This window comes from Bemisia tabaci, chromosome 1 (genome assembly GCF_918797505.1).
Source record: "Bemisia tabaci chromosome 1, PGI_BMITA_v3".
NCBI classification, from domain to species: Eukaryota; Metazoa; Arthropoda; class Insecta; order Hemiptera; family Aleyrodidae; genus Bemisia; species Bemisia tabaci.
In genome coordinates, this window is record NC_092793.1 from 11,160,629 (window position 1) to 11,177,532 (window position 16,904).

Below are 16,904 nucleotides of genomic sequence, written 5' to 3' on the forward strand. Positions count from 1 at the left end.
AAGTTACGTTCTTTCATGCGGGAAACGATGAGCTCTCTTAAGTTTAGTTTTACTGTGCCGAGGCAATTGAACGACCAAAACTTTCAATATTGCTATACTAGAGGTTGTTTTGCAAAACGAAAAAAATTCCGCCTGAGGTTACTGTTTTACGACTAATATTTATAATCCGTCTTGGTCAATTTTGCTCTTTCAATGACAATGTGTATTGAAGGTGTTGATTTACAACATTATGGTAGTAGTTTTTGTGTAATTTTTGGTTTGTTGGGTAGCCAGTGCTATGGGTTAAAATAAACTGTTAACTCACGTTAATTTGAAATTCAGGAACTTAATAGTCGAAGCTTTTCGGCCTCAGCCGTCGTCAGGACTTAGCAAAAAGCACAGTTTGAGACAATAAATGATTAATTTTGATTAAAATCAGTTCATATGATGAACGAGTGTGTTTCGGTGTAGTTGTGTTTCATTGAGTTTCTTATTGAGTCAACGTTATTTCTACCGGAATAAATGATGATAAATGGACGGCTCGTGCAGTGGCGTGGCGTGCTTTGCGATATATCGGCCATTTAAACCTATGGAAAAGGATCGATAAACGGGTGTTCGTAGCGAACACCTTAATAATCGATTTTTTACAATGGATTTAAATGGCATAACAATCGATATATCGCAATTCACGCCACGCTACTGGGATCGCGAGTTCTTCTGTCCTCAGGACTTTTGCCTAGGAATGAGATTCTTGATTATAAATAAGATGTTCAACATTTTTCTATTGCTCACCATTTTGAGACTTTTCCTGACTTCGAATGAAGTGACCGAATCACTTCCTTCGTCAATTCTCTGTCTCGGTGACGGAGTATGCGTTTGTCTTCTGAAGCACTGTCAGAAGTCTATTACTGGCTACTAGATTCCCTGGGGATCAAATAGACTGTATTCTACGATAAAAAAACTACTATTTACGGCTCATTCGTGAAAGTACCGCTTCGTATAAGGTAAAATCAAAGTTTGAGGAGAGGGAGAAGAATAGAAAGAGGAGGAAGAAGAAGATAAGAGAAAGAACAGGAAGACAAGAGAAAGAACAGGAAGACAAGAGAGAAGAGAGGAGAGAAAAGAAGAGACATGGGAGATGAAGAAGAGAAGAATGGAGAGAACATAAAAGAGAATAAAACAGTGAAAGCACACAGTAAAACAGTGAGAGGGAAATTGAGAAGGAAAGCGCGAGAAGGAAAGCGAGAAAGAAAGCGAGAAGGAAATTGAGAGGGAAATTAAATTGAGAAGGAAAGCGAGAAGGTAGTAGTAGTAATAGTAAAATAATTTTATTTTAAAGCGGTGCTTTAAAGCGAGAAGGAAAGCGAGAAGGAAAGCGAGAAGGAAAGCAAGAGGAAAAGCGAGAAGAAAAGTGAGAAGTAAATCGAGAGGAAAAGCGAGAGGAAACGTGAGAAGAGAGAGCAAAGGGTCTGGTGCCGGAGCCTCCTCGTGGTGGACCTGGGGCGGGTCTCTGACCCGTGCCAAACGCCGGCAAACTGTTGTGATTCTGCACCCTCCCTCGCCTCTGGTTGTTAGCCCATATCTCTTCACACATCGTAACGAGCAATTTAGGATCAAGCGCATCCTTGGTACGTTATTACCTTGGTTGTTAGCCCATATCCCTAATACGCTCGGGCATGGATCAACCACTTCCTCGGTGCCCTGCTTCGCGCGCAGCAGGGCTGTTTACACCTTGGATGTTAGGCCATATCCATTGCAGCCTTGGATCAAGCGGAACCTTGGTACGTTATTACCTTGGTTTTTAGCCCATATCCCTGGCTTACGGAAGAGATCAAGCGGAACCTGAGGAACATGAGGGGAACGATGATCTTCAGAGGACCACTGATAGTAGTTAGGCCATATCCTTGAACCGCGAGGTGCAAGGATCAACCGGTACACAGTGGTCTGAAAATCCCGATCTGTGACCGACTTTGCGCGATTCGCCAGTGACCAATTGCAGGGGTGACCGATCGAAGCCTGGCAATCCTGTACTGGTCAACCTCCGGTATCTGCCGATGCTTGCGCATTAAGTCTAAAGCCGTCATCCCCCCCGGGACACTTTAGACCAGGCAAAGTCGGAACCGGAGGGTCGGACGCCTCTCAAACGGGCTGGTGGTTGGGGCGATGTTGCAGATTGAAGTAGGTTTTGATGCAGGACGAGCCGAATACCTCACGAGAGTTCCGGGGTCTCGTGGCTCAGGGTATTCTGTTCTCCTGGGCCGAACAAGCCGGACAAAGTTTCAGCAATCTCTATCTCTGTAGAGAGTATCCAGCTACGAGTTTGTTGTCTCACTGCTGGATCGCACGGTGGTAGAGGAGTTCCCTGCATTCGGTCATTGGCGAATTGTTCACTGTTGTGAGTGAGGGTGCGCCCAGAACGCCAACCCAACTCTTCATGGCATGAGATCTTTAATAATTATTAAATTTTAAAAAAACATTTAAAAATAAGGTTATCCTTATTAAATCTCACTAACAACAAAGGCATGAGCCCCATGCCTTTGTCTTTTAAATTTCTTCTCCATTTTTCAAAATTTCTTCTCCATTTTTTCAAAATTTCTTCAAAATTTTGAAGTTCAAATTAACGTATGCCATGGGAGTTGTAAGTTGGACGGTGGAAGCGTGCCGTCTGATGTCGGTTCCTCCTCGTGGTGGACGGTGGAAACGAGGGTTTTACCCTCGGCTAAACGCCGACAAAATTGGTGCTAGTTTTGGTAGTAATACACAGGGGTCAATACTTCAGTCTATTTGATGTTTCATGACCCCTGGTAGCACCTTTTTCAGATGAATACATCTTTGACTTACAGTTTTTGACCATTCTCACGTTTTCTATAACTTATTCATTCATTCATCTTATTGATTTCTATAATATATTTCAGGAGACAAATAATTATATGCCTAGAAAAAACACAGATGATTAACAAATAAAATATCAGAACACATGAATTAGAGCATCTTAGCTTTTTCATCAATACGATTTTGATTTTGGGGCTAAAATGTTCCTTTCTCAAATATAAATTTAGAAGTTTTGTAGTGACGAGCGTCCAAAGATTTGCCATTGATTTTGCGTAGAAATAATTTATCAATTGATCGAGATTTAATCTGTTGGAGAAGAGGAGGAAGAGAAAGATAAAGTAGTAGAGAGAGAGGAGCAGAAAAAAAAGAGAGAAGAAAAGAAGGTAAGGAAAATGAAGGAGGAGAGAGAGGAGAAAAATGAGGAGAAAGGTGTGCCATGAGCCATTGAAGTCGAGGATGCCCAGACTGGAGACTCTTAGCATCTGACGACGGAAGAAAATGAAACGCAGTTACTAAAAATATCCCTCTGTGCTGAAAATCTTGAAAATAGATAGAAATTTTCCAAGAAATATACGCCTTCGAAAATTTAAGAAGAATTCTACAGTGCCCCAGCGTGTTTCTGAAAATCTATTCACCTTTTGCGAAATTTTTGGGGTAAATTTTTCACTTTTTCTTACGAAACAAGGGTTGCATGTGAATTCGTAGTGGTTTTTCACGGGTAACACGGGCCCCGGTACTAGGAACCCAGTATCCCCCCTTGTGGCGGGCCTGCTTTCATGCACGCTGGGCTTGTCGACTTCCTCTGAAATTTTTGCAGTGGTGAACGCATAGCTGAAGTGCGCTTCAGCTAGAATTGCATTGACAAATGGGTGGTTTTTCTACGAGGATTAAAAATAAACAAGCGACACGGAATATAACAAAAGAATATGAACTATGCAAAACGATAATCCGGGTATTGGAACTTGGCTGCTTTGAAAACGCCTTCAAATGCGGCGTGATACCTCACGCATTCCGGAGAGTTCAAATAGTTGCATCATTGCGCCTTAGAAATGCGACGGAAGATTTAAATTGAAACAGCCTTCATGCACGCTGGCCTTTCTGATTTTCGTTAACATTTTTGCAGTCATGAATGCGCTTAAGTGCGCTTCAAGAAGAATTGTATTTAGCAAATGAGTGGTTTTTATGGGAGGATTATAATTAAACAAGTGGTTAGAAATGGAAACAAAATAATATGAACTATGCAAAACGATTATTCCGATAACGGAACTTCCTCGTTTTGAAAACGCCTTCAAATGCGGCGTGATACCTCACGCATTCCGGTGAGTTCAAATATAGTTGTATCATTGCGCCTTAGCAATGCGACGGAAGATTACAATTGAAATAGCCTCCATGTACGCTGGGCTTGTCAATTTCCTCTGAAATTTTTGCAAATGTGAATGCATAGCTGAAGTGTGCTTCAGCTAGAATTGTATTTACAAATGGGTGGTTTTTCTACGAGCCTTAGAAATGCGATGGAAAATTACAATTGAAATAGCCTTCATGCACGCTGGCCTTTTCGATTTCCGTTAACATTTTTGCAGTCATGAATGCGCTTAAGTGCGCTTCAGCTAGTAGTGTATTTAGCAAATGGGTGGTTTTTATTGGAGGATTATAAGTAAACAAGTGGTTAGAAATGGAAACAAAATAATATGAACTATGCAATACGATTATTCCGATAGCGGAACTTGGCTGTTTTCAAAACGCCTTCAAATGCGGCGTGATACCTCACGCATTCCGGAGAGTTCAAATAGTTGTATCATTGCGCCGTAAGAATGTGACGAAACATTTAAATGGAGATAGCTTCCATGCACGCTGGGCTTGTCGATTTCCTCTGAAATTTTGGCAGTGGTGAATGCATAGCTGAAGTGCGCTCCAGCTAGAATTGTATTTAGCAAATGGGTGGTTTTTCTACGAGGATTAAAAATAAACGAGTGGTACGGAATATAACAAAAGAATATGAACTATGCAAAACGATAATCCAGGTGTTGGAACTTGGCTAATTTGAAAACGCCTTCAAATGCGGCGTGATACCTCACGCATTCCGGAGAGTTCAAATAGTTGTATCATTGCGCCGTATGAATGTGACAGAATATCTAAATGGAAATAGCCTTCATACTATATCAAGTTAAGACCATAGGCGTATTTAGGTCATGTTTCTGGGGGGGGGGGGGGTGCCCCCCCCCCCCCCAAGGTTAAAATGCTTTCAAATTGTTGCATTCAACAGGTTATTCTGTTTATTTTCTCACCGATGACCACTCTTTTGTGTGAAAATCGCGAATTTTTTTTTTTTTTTTTTTTTTTGTAAATGTCAGAATCATTGTTTTATACTTGGAAAACGTCAGGCAAATTAAATATAATATAATCAGCGAGACGTAACTATAAATAATTAAACATTTTTCATCTACTAAAAAATGGAGGTACGAATTTGAAACAATCGACTGCGTCCAGATTTTTTTAATGCAATTCGACTGAATAATGAACAGAGAGGAAAAAACTAACTGTTCGTGCGTGGGATTTTAAGTAAAAACTATGTGCATGAAAGAAGAAATTTTTGCACCATCCAGAATTTCTGGGGATGCAGTAGATACTATTTCCAACTCTGAGGGGGCTAGCCCCCCCCCCCTCCCATGCTCCCCCTTCGTATGTCTTGGCTAAGACCTTATTAGGCGAATTTTTGGGAGTGGATTTAGTTAAGTTTTTGACGCACTGCCAATCTCCGTCCTGACTAAACGAAAATCCCTCCGGGCGACGATGCAAAAAGTGGACGAATGCAAATATTGGCCAAAATTCATTAAGCAAATAAATTTATAAATGAAGAATCTTGCTTTTACACTCTAGTTGATTTTTTTTTTTACAAAACTTAGTTCTTGACTTCAGCAGAACGATTTTTCCTTTGGTTTGCAACACTGCCGATCTGGTTGAAAAAGTCGACCGAATCCACACGCGGAAATTCGCCTACATATGTTCTCCACCGTTTTGATTGTATACCTAAGAGCCCCCAACGCTATAACGCAGAGTGGACCCCAACGACTATCATAATAAAATACGCCTGATTTCTGAGAGGAAGGTGGCATGGCTGATTAAGGACCAAGAAAAAAAAATTGATTACTAGTGTCACAGCATTGAAGTGCATCATCCTTCGGAGCACTCTCAGATGTGTGGTTTTTTTTTCCTGCTGGTTTAATGACTTCGTGTCTAGCACCCTCAGCCAACTTTAGGAATGCTTACTGTCCGTAGACATCGTGGGATCTCCAAGCTCCAGGCTTTTCCAATTTTTAGGGATAAGGGCCGAGGAGAATCTGTTTGAGCAGATCTACTCGTCAATGGACCACTAGATAAGGTACGAATTTCAGCATTCTGATACATGTTTCTTAACCAAAATTTTACGTAAAACACGATACGCACAACGAAAATTACCGAAATTAACTCCTTACGAAGATATTTAATGATTCTTAATGCGTGAATTCAAACCACCCGCTCATGAAAACTCAATGCTCTACGTGATTCACATCGCGCGCCAAACGTTATCATGACAGTCTCTGCGATATAAAATTCTGGCAACCTCAATCTTGACGCTTTGGCTCAGTTACAGCAAATTGCTAATAGTTTGAACAACACATGATGGGAAATGAACATTGCTCGATTGAGAAGCTTGCTGAAACCGTTGTAGTGGGCGATTTGACTCACGTAGAGTTTTGAGTTTCTTGTGAGCGGGCAGTTCAAATTCCTCGTAACCAATGTGAAATAAAAACGTTAATATCTTCGTTAGGAGTTGGTTTCCGTAATTTTCGTTGTGTGAATCGTTTTCTACAAGAAATTCTGGTTAAGAAACATGTATTAGATCGCTTAAATTCGTACCTTGTCTAGTGGTCCATTGCGTGAAAAATAGACGCCACCACCGGGATTCGGACCCTGGACCTATTGACCTAGAGTCAGACGCGCTGACCACTAGGCCAACCTGGATGGCTATGTGATGTGTGGAGTTTACAACATACAACACCATGGAGGTCTTTGTTTGAAATGACTGGAATAACATAGGTTAAAAGGGAAAAGTCCTCAGGAAAACTAATTAAATAGTAAGAAAGGAAAGATTTTGAAACGATTTATTTCTTATAGTTGAAAACAATAACAAGATAGGAGAGAGTGGGTGAGTCATAACATCACTTAAATTTTAAAGAAAGTATACAACCAGCAAATTAAAATTACCTATTATAACTTGAGGCTTAAAGCTATAGCTCTTAGCTACTTAATGATTACAGTTCGTTGTTTTTCATTTCAAGTATTGAAAATTGTTACTTCCTCATAAAATCATAACCATGCAATCACTTAATTTCAATTCTTTCGTTGAACTCCCAAGAGAGACCTCAAAAAAAAAAAAACGTCAAGGATACTTTAAGTTCGATGTTTACTATGGCGAATAGTATCACGAAAAACAAGAATAAAGCAGAAGGAAACATCCCCCAAGCATGAATTAAGCAAGTGGAGCCAGTGTCTCATCTGAGATGGTTTGTTCTACAGCAGGAAACGCTGTCTCCATTTGCCGGTAGTGCTTGAACCCCCTGCACTGTGCCCGTGTTAGTTTTTATGCATGAAAACTAAGGTAAGGTTTAGAATTCCCTTTTGTGTTGTATTCTTTCTGATTTTTCGATTTGCTCAATTTTGATTATTAATACTTTTTGATCAATAAATTTTCTGTTTTTTTCCTAGCACATTCATTTTTTTCCAAATACATGTCAATTTTATCTTATCTTGGAAAAAATTCAAATTATAAAAATTGATGATCCTTTAAAGCAGACAAGTTTGAAGGCAAATGAAGGGGAGACAATGTCCTTTATAAAAATGTGAAAAGTGTATCATTAAATTTTCAAAAAGCTCGGCAAAAGCTCGAACTCGGCTCAAGAAAGTCTGAGAAAGCTATTGACCTTACGCCTTCTATTAGACATCCAAAAAAACCACCTCTGAAACATCCCAAGATCGGACAGCCACCTCTAAAACGCGTCAAATTATCTTCTGAAACTAATTCAAGATAGACAACCCCTAAATTAAGCCAAAAATATGATTCCAGAAAATGCGATATCCGTAATTCACTTATAAAAGTCCGGCACACTTCCTAATCTGATAATTGCCACAGCAACCCGTAGACATTGATGTATATGAATTCAACTGCTCAGACCTAGAAGTATCACGTATCACAGATGATTCTTCCTTTGAAGCAGATTCATCAACCTCTCGAGGAGTTATTGGACATATTTCTGTCAAACGGAACTATGTGCATTAAGACATGAGCCCTGGAACCCATAGAAATATATGCATACCAGGGCTCACGTCATAATGCACATAGTTCCGTTTGACAGAAATGCGTCCTATTAGAGGGCCATCACCACCTCCTAACCGATCTCAAGAGCAATTCGATCAAAATTTTAACCCACCTTCATACTCCACAGCTGCATCCAGTTATGATCCATATCCATATCCATATCCGTATTCATCTTATTATTTTTACAACCAGCAATGCACTGGACAACAACCTCCTCCAGGTTTTCTTCCTCTTCAAGGAGGAGTTCAACAACAACCACCTTCTACAGGTTTTCTTCCTCTTCAAGGAGGAGTGCAACCACCACCTCCTCCAGGTTTTCTTCCTCTTCAAAGAGGAGTACAACCACCACCTCCCGGTTTTCTTCCTCCTCAAGCGCCACCTCCCGGATTTTTACCTCAATCTGATTATCTCCAGCCTCATCCAATGTTTTCCTCCTTCAATGCTGCGTCTCCAGAATTTTTTCCTCCACAATATCAACATTTTATCCCCCCTTTTAACCCTAATGTACCGCCTCCAAATTATAATACAACCACGCACTTTGGCGAAACTCCAATTCAAAATGTTGCTGAACCTCAAACCTGCATACCTCCTCCACAACTAAAGGAAACTCGTCCCAAGCCAACCAACCTACCAAATACCAACTCGCCCAATAATTCGAGCAGCCTGATTCAATTTTAGATTTAGTTAATGTCCAGATAGATGATAAAAAATCAGGTCAGATTACTCTCTCATACGTAGAATCTAAACCTGAGGTAAGAGTGAACGACAAGCAGTATGCGTGTGTTTATTGTAAAAAACTTGTGGTAAAATTGCCACAGCATCTTTTACACTCGCATAAAAACGAGCCTGACGTGATAGCTTTCGCAGAGATGGAGACAAAAAGTCTCGAGAGGAAAGATGCGATACGGATGCTATATCCATGCCGCATGCCGGTCAAGCGGGCGGCCTATCCTGTAAGGCGCGAGCCGTCTGAGGCCGCAGCCACGTGCAAGCATCCTGTTATCTCTATTCAATATAGGCCCGATTTTCATCCATGAATAGCGTGTTCGTAGTTCGTTCTCCGTTTTCCTTTTTTCAGCCTCTTTGAGGCATAGTTTTTTTCCCTCGTCATTATCCAGTCATAGCAATTGGCGACGAAGATTTTAAAAAGTCTCGAGAGGAAAGATGCAATACGGAAATTACGGAATGTGGGCAATTTCCGGTAATTTAGATGCGTCGGCTTACGTTCCATGCAAATACTGCTACGGGTTTGTATATCGGCCTATGAGGTGGAAGCATCACAAAGATTGCAAAAGACAGAGATAAGAGAGAATTGGAGGTGATGCTACCAGAAGAGATTGAAGAATATATGACCCCATGTGCCTCAAATACAAGTGAGTATGTTCGGCAAGTTATATTATCGGGAATGTTAACTGATGATGCATACAATTTACTGAAAAACGACCCCTTAATTGTTTCTTTTGCTTCGAAGCGCGCGGAGCTAAGCCAGAAGGACGCCCACATGGTAAACACCATCCGTGGGAAATTGAGACTGCTGGGGAGGCTGCTCCTTGCCGTCTCGGAGAAAACACAAAATCGGAATTTACCGCACATTACACAGATCGCCCAATGTTTTGGCAAAAAATTGGCCACTGGTGGTGCGGACGGTGAGGGACCTCTTCATAGGGTGTCCCTCACCGGCTCCATCCATTCTAGTCACCACTTGGAAAAACTTATTTTCACTGAACAGAACGACACCCATGGGTGAAAAGTGCAAGAAAATGCAGTTGAAGAGAGAGGGATGATGTCCAGCTATTATAAATACTAGGATACTAGCCCCTCGTGTTTTTAAAACTACCCTTATATCGTATCTGCGCGTCTGGTTACGTTTGGTGTGCGTCTTCGAGATTTGGCTCCTAGCGTGCGTTCGCCTACTCTGTACTACCGCGTGTACTTTCGGTGCTCCGCCTTAAGTTGTGCTTAAGTTTTTCTATCTCAATTCCGTCTTAAAGATCCGTATCTTTATCAGTGTCGGTATCGTTATCGTTGATTGTTTTTTGAACTATTCATTTATAAATTGTTTTTTTGAACTATTCATGTATAAATTGTGTCTTTCGTTTCTGTACTACCGCGTGTACTTTGCGTGCTCCGCCTTAAGTTGTGCTTAAGTTTTTCTATCTCAATTCCGTCTTAAAGATCCGTATCTTTATCAGTGTCGGTATCGTTATCGTTGATTGTTTTTTGAACTATTCATTTATAAATTGTGTATTTTGTTTTTTGAACTATCGATTAAATTATAAATCGTGTCTTTCGTTTTTTGAACTATTAATTTATAAATTGTGTCTTTCGTTTTTTGAACTATCAATTGAATTATAAATCGTGTCTTTCGGTTTTTGAACTATTAATTTATAAATTGTGTCTTTCGTCTTTTGAACTATCAATTCAATTATAAATCGTGTCTTTCGGTTTATGAACTATTAATTTATAAATTGTGTCTATCTCCAACCGCAATCTTTGCTTTCAGTGGTGAGTAATTTTTTCTACTTTCGTTTTATTTTAACCCAATTCTTATACAGTTCACACATTTGATAAAATAGCAAAATGATTTTTAAATAGAAAACTACGGACAAAGAGTGATAAGAAGAGAGAAAGAGAGGGAGAGAGAGAAAAAGACGAACGAATCGCATTTATTTTTCTGTTCACAGAAAATGATGGCGACAGAAACTCCTATGAGTCTCGAGAGGACTTGTTTCAACAGTTTAACGTTAGAGGACATTTTGTATTTTTTCCAAACCACAATGGCAATGCCTAAAAAATTAAAACTATCCCTTATTTACTACAGAGCTAGTGCCCTTATAGGAAATTATAGTTTAAAATATTTTAACATAAAAGATGGAGAGGCATGTTTAGAAAAGTTCGGAGGACTTCTATTGCAATTTAAAACTTTGTTAACATCACTGGAGTAGTACATATTCCTGCTTTTTAAAATGTACATACAGTTAGATGAAGAGTTAGGTTTGAGTTACGAGAATAGATTAATGAGTTTCCTCGCGATTGAAATAGTTACTACGCAGAAATCGGGAGAATATTTCACTTGGGAAAAATTTCCAAATTTGGAGTGGCACTTTCATCTTTTTGAAAGTAGTTTTAAAAACAATTATTACTGCAATTTGTTGAGAAATGTAAAAACCACACTGATGAAGTAATCAAAGGAAAGAAATTTGTTTCTTATTTTCTATTACTTTCCTATTAGTTTCTCTCTCTCTCTCTTTTTCCAGTGTGAATTAATTAAAAAAAAAAGAATGGTTGAAACTCTTACATCAAAATGCATTCAAGCATTACCTCTGGAGGCCATACTTTACATATTTATTACATTTAGACTCAAGTTAAAATTAAAATATGCGTTATTATTGTCAATTAGTAGTAGTTAGGTTTAATCATTCTTAAAGATCGATTTAATCAGTGCTTTGTTGAGAGTGAAATTACGAAAAAAATTTTGGAGGTGAAATTTACATTGAAAATTGAAGATTATGTGTTTGTCTTAACGCAGTTGGCTGAAGACTTGCAGAGAGAGCTTAATAAAGATTTTTCCGATCCTTCATTTCCGCCATGCGGCTATGAACGATTTTTGATAAGTGAATTAATATCCTGTTCGCGAAAAATTACATATTGTGCAAATGAATTTATGACTGAAGAAAATGTTGGAGTACTTTACGGTCGTTTTTTGACATCTGAATATCATTCAAATTTTAAATATTTAATTATAAATCTGAAACGAGAACTCAGTCCTAGTTTTTTCAAATTATCGGAAAAATATGGTGAATGGTTGATGCAATTTCTCTAGATTTTGTCTCCGCAATTTTTTACGTAGATTTAATACTTAATTTATTATTGCACGCCATTTTCATTTAAGATTTTTGATATTTTAAAGGAAAATGGCCCCACGATGCCGCCGAAATTTGTTTAACTCCCCCATCGACGCCGACATTCTTAACAAGTCGGAAGACTCTTTTATATAAGAGGTATCGAAATTTTGCCCTCAACACCCCTGGCATACTCCACTCCCGAACCTCTCCCGATTTTGGAGGGAAACATTTTTGAAACTCCGTCTGCAATTGACAGCGATGCTTCTGTTATTGCTTTTTTGACGGATGTAAATTTCTTGACGAATGTAACCCCAAATTTGAGTCTCGAGAATAGTATATTCCTTCCGACGACCAATGATGATGATGATGATAATGACGCAACCATGTTCTCAGGAACACTTTCGCCCTTTAATCCACATTTTCCATCTGCGAGTATGATGGAAATAGAGCGACGTCAGAATGCTGAGGTTGTTGATTTGAGGGTTACCTCACCTGAGGAGGCAGGAATGATAGAAGTTGTAGATCTGCTGTCTCCAGATTCTTCAGAGGTGGCAACATGAACGATATGTTTTACCTCGGCGCTCCATCCAAATATTTGGAATTTCGCAAGATTATTCGAAACAAGTGTCTTGTAATTGCCGAAAGGAGCCAATTGCAGCTGAAGTTCCCAAGGGAGATCGCACTTCAAGAAAAAACGTGGATTCATCTCAAGACTCTCATTCGATCAATTGACTCTGTGGTGGTCAAAGCAGTGGACGATCAACGTAAATGTCAACAACTTTGCTCTGATGTTTGTGATAAAATTTCGAAAAAATGCCTCTACTTCGATGAATATAAGGTTTCAAAATGTTTGGATCAACTCAGTGCTAACTCTTTCAGTGAAAAATCCCAGTTCTCATCCCACGATTTTAACATTGCTTTTGTAGAATTAAAACATGCGTGCCGTGATTTAATTATAGATAAAGTGTCGGATGATAAAGTCGGTTTCAACTTCATACAGTCACAGATCTAGTTAAGCGTAGTGCAGAAATCTAAAATGTCTTTAGAAACAAGCACCTGGTGTAACGGCAAGATTCACTTACTATCTTTTCCTAAAGACTATCGTGGTACTCCTGCGAACTTTACTTTGAACAAAAAACTCTCAAAGAAATCGAAGACATCTATAGTTTTTCAAAAAAAATGTGATTCAACGTGTCACATATTTTTAGAATACGGTGTCGACGAGTGTGGCTGTTTTTTCAATCCAGACCTTGAGATAAAATGAAACATCAATGGCGTATTAAAGCTCCTCATTCATCACCGAGATTATATTCTTCATTTGATAATGCAGGGGTTTTTTCCCAAGAGATTTTTACTGATAAAGACGATTCAGATTCAGTAGAACAATTAAATGAAGACGACACAGATTTTTCAGATGACGATACCTTTTGCATAGATATTCGATACAGAATTATGGCATTTCAACCGTTTAACGGCACTCCTGAGACACAATATTGTGTGCAACAGGCATTAACTAGATACATTTTAAAAATTAATAAAATGTCTGTTGCTGAATTAGCTAAATTAGCGTTAATTTGAATTTTGATCACGTTTATTACAATTCTGAAAATCCCAATTCAGAGTATTTTTCTTTGATTCAATCTATGCAAGTATTGGAATTATCATTGCTTCATCAATACAGTTCAAATGTTAAAACATCTTTAGAAGTTCTATTAGCTGTTTTAGACAAAGAATATATGAAAAGAAACACTTCATTAATTGTACGTCTGCCAAACTCTGGGAAATTTTTTTTCTTTTATTGTGTTTCTCAATTTATGATCAATTGTGGTTATGCTAGTAATTCAAATCGTTTTCAAAATTTTCCTTTTCAAGAATGTGTAAAAAAGAAATTAATTGTTCGGAATGGACTACAATGCGAAACTTCAGCTTTTGAAGATGTTAAAAAATTATTTGCTGGGGATCCATGTAACGTTAAAATAAAGTATAAAATGGATACAATTGTATTAAGAACCCCTATTAATGTTCTATCAAAGAATGATATATTTCCTGATGATAAAGCTTTTCGAAGCAGAATATGTAAAAGTGCTTGGAAGCATTCAGATTTTTTAAAATATTGCTTAAAGAAACCTAATCCTCTTTCTTTTCCTTACTTATAAATGCGACATGGACTATTAGATTCATCGCAATATTGTAGCACCCAACTGTAGCACCATGTCATAGTGATTCCATCAAATTCAGAGATCTGCCAAATTTCAATGGAACTCTTGATGGGATCCATCTGAAAGAATTCATAAGTGAGCTTGACGCTAATTACAGTTCGTCACGTAAATCAGACCAGACCAAATTGTTCGAAGTGGGAAGACTGTTCAAGGGCAGTGCACGAGAATGGTTTAAGGTTAATCAAAACTGTAATAAATTTGTGTTTTTTGAAGATTTTAAATCTGAGTTCCTTCGATTTTTTTGGGGACCTGAAATACAAATTTCCGTATTTGATACATTCGTGTGATCAAATCAACCTGCCCCAACCTATGGTAATTTGTGTCATTATTTCCTCTCTCGAGTCCGCAACATGCAATACCTTGATGTTCCGGCACCTGAGCCATATGTAATCACGTTTATTGTAAACCCAGCTTCTATACGACGTATGTTCAGCAATAATGCTGGCTAAAGGTAGCACCATTGATGATGTCTTAAGAATTTTACGTGGCTTTGATCAGCTCGGCTCGCGACAGAAACCAAGCGCCGAAATTCCAACAGCCCACCGGATGCGAACACTTTTGCTCATAAAAATGTAACAACTGCAGAGGTAAATGTTGGTAATGGTCCTCAGTTGTTCCCATCGGATCCTTTAAACTAGATGTGAGCTGTGATGGCAGTTTGGCAGACAACTCAGCTCTCACAAATTCTAATGTTTGCTTTGCTGACCAGGAAAACATTGGATCCTGCAAATACTTCAATATTTATCATCTGACCTTCTCCACTGTAAATTCTCAAAAAACTACCTTTGTTTTATTCTGTTCCCCATTTCAAATTTCGCAACTCCCACCAGAATTAGTTTCAAAATTACCAAAAGTGTCACAGCTGCCTTCTGTCACTGCATCTAGTTTTAGGGCTCTGATGGGAGGGATTGAGACCATGCCTGAACCTCAAGAATTCCATTTCATTATTATTTGGCCCTCTGCCTACTGGATTTTCAAAGAACTGGGCCTTCCTTTGTCTCAAAATAAGTATGTTGACGCTCCAAGCCTCTCCGACAAGGCTCTTGCTAGAATGTTTAATTCTATGTTCTCATCTTACATACTTAAATTTGCTGAACTCAAACCTTTGTTTTGGTGCCAATTTACTCATGATGGAACGCTGAATGTGCCTAACAATATCATGAGCCAAGTCAACCAGTATTTATTTTCTACACTGTGTTTCTTCAATTTTGTATTTACATTGCCTACATTACTATGCACTGAGAAACAACATTGCGTCAGGCTGATCCCACTACGCAATGCAACTGCTGTTATTGCCACACGCCAATTTGTAACAAAATTTGTAGAAGAAGAAGGTAAACCAGAGAAAGTTATAAGTGACCATGGCCCGTGCTTTTGCTCAAACTATTGGGATAGTGAACTCAAAGAACTCGGCATTCAACCTGGCCACACTGCTGTTTACCATCCGCAGTCTAACCCAGTTGAGCGACATATGCAAACCTTAAGGGCATTTATCCGCATTTAATGCCACGAAAATCACAGAAACTGGATCACATTACAGGGTGATCACCATCAATTCATTGATATCGCAGGAATCCACAGTGTATCCGCATTTGGGAATGTGAAACACTGTGCGTCAAACACTCCTTGTAATCTGCTTTGTTTTTAATTTTTAAGACCGAAAAAACAGTGCAACATTCAGTTGTCACTATCAGAGTAAGTTAGTAAACATTTTGATAAAACAGATCAGCTTCCCGTCTGTACCTTTTTGTTTTATTTTGTTTCTATATCAGAGTTAAGCACCTGTTTTCCTCATATATGCTGTAGGGGCAGCAGCGAGGCTTGTGCAGCCTTGTGTCTGGCCAACACAAGTTTTACACAGTTGACCTCAAGAGGTTAGGGCTGCTCAGGTTTTGCAAGTAATGCCTGCATATTAAAAACTAAAAAATAAAAAAAAGTAAAAATGAAAATCGTTTGTTTTCTTCAGAAACCATCATTCATGATTCCGCGCTTGTTTCCTGCAATCGCGTTCCAGTTCAAAGTGTGAAAAATGGGCTTCTTCAATTATGAAAATACCGTCATCATAAAAAATGATCTTGACATTCATGACATCACTCATTATTTCGTTATGCTCATTATGAGTTCATAATCACTTTCAAATAATTCAAGGATGGTTGTTTAGATGAACGCAACAAGAATCAGTTCTGCAAATAAACATAACTCGAATGGGTTTATCAGGCGTCTCCCTAGCCACGAATACTAAGCAGCTGTCACGATAATTTTCCATTGTCAACAAAAATTAAGAAGTGTGTATTTATTCAGTTTTTGTGTCTATGGCACGTAAATTTTTCTTAGAATAAGGTAGCTCAAAATATACATTTTGTTACATTTTTAAAGAAGAATCTTGATCGAACGAATAATACTCTAGATGTGATATTATGCATATTCCGAATGAGAGAACAAGAACCGAAGGCAAAAGATCCTTTTCTTTGTCGCAACAACTATGGGTGTAGAAAATTTAATCAAAATACCGATCTTCAAGGGTACGAATTATGCAAATTGGAAATTTTGTCTCACAAAGTTTCTAGAGCTTAAGGAACGTCACAGAGCAATCACTCTCGATGCACGACCTGCAGCAGGAGTAACCGAAGATGAATGGCGATCGATGCAGACAAAAGTGACAAATTTCCTGAT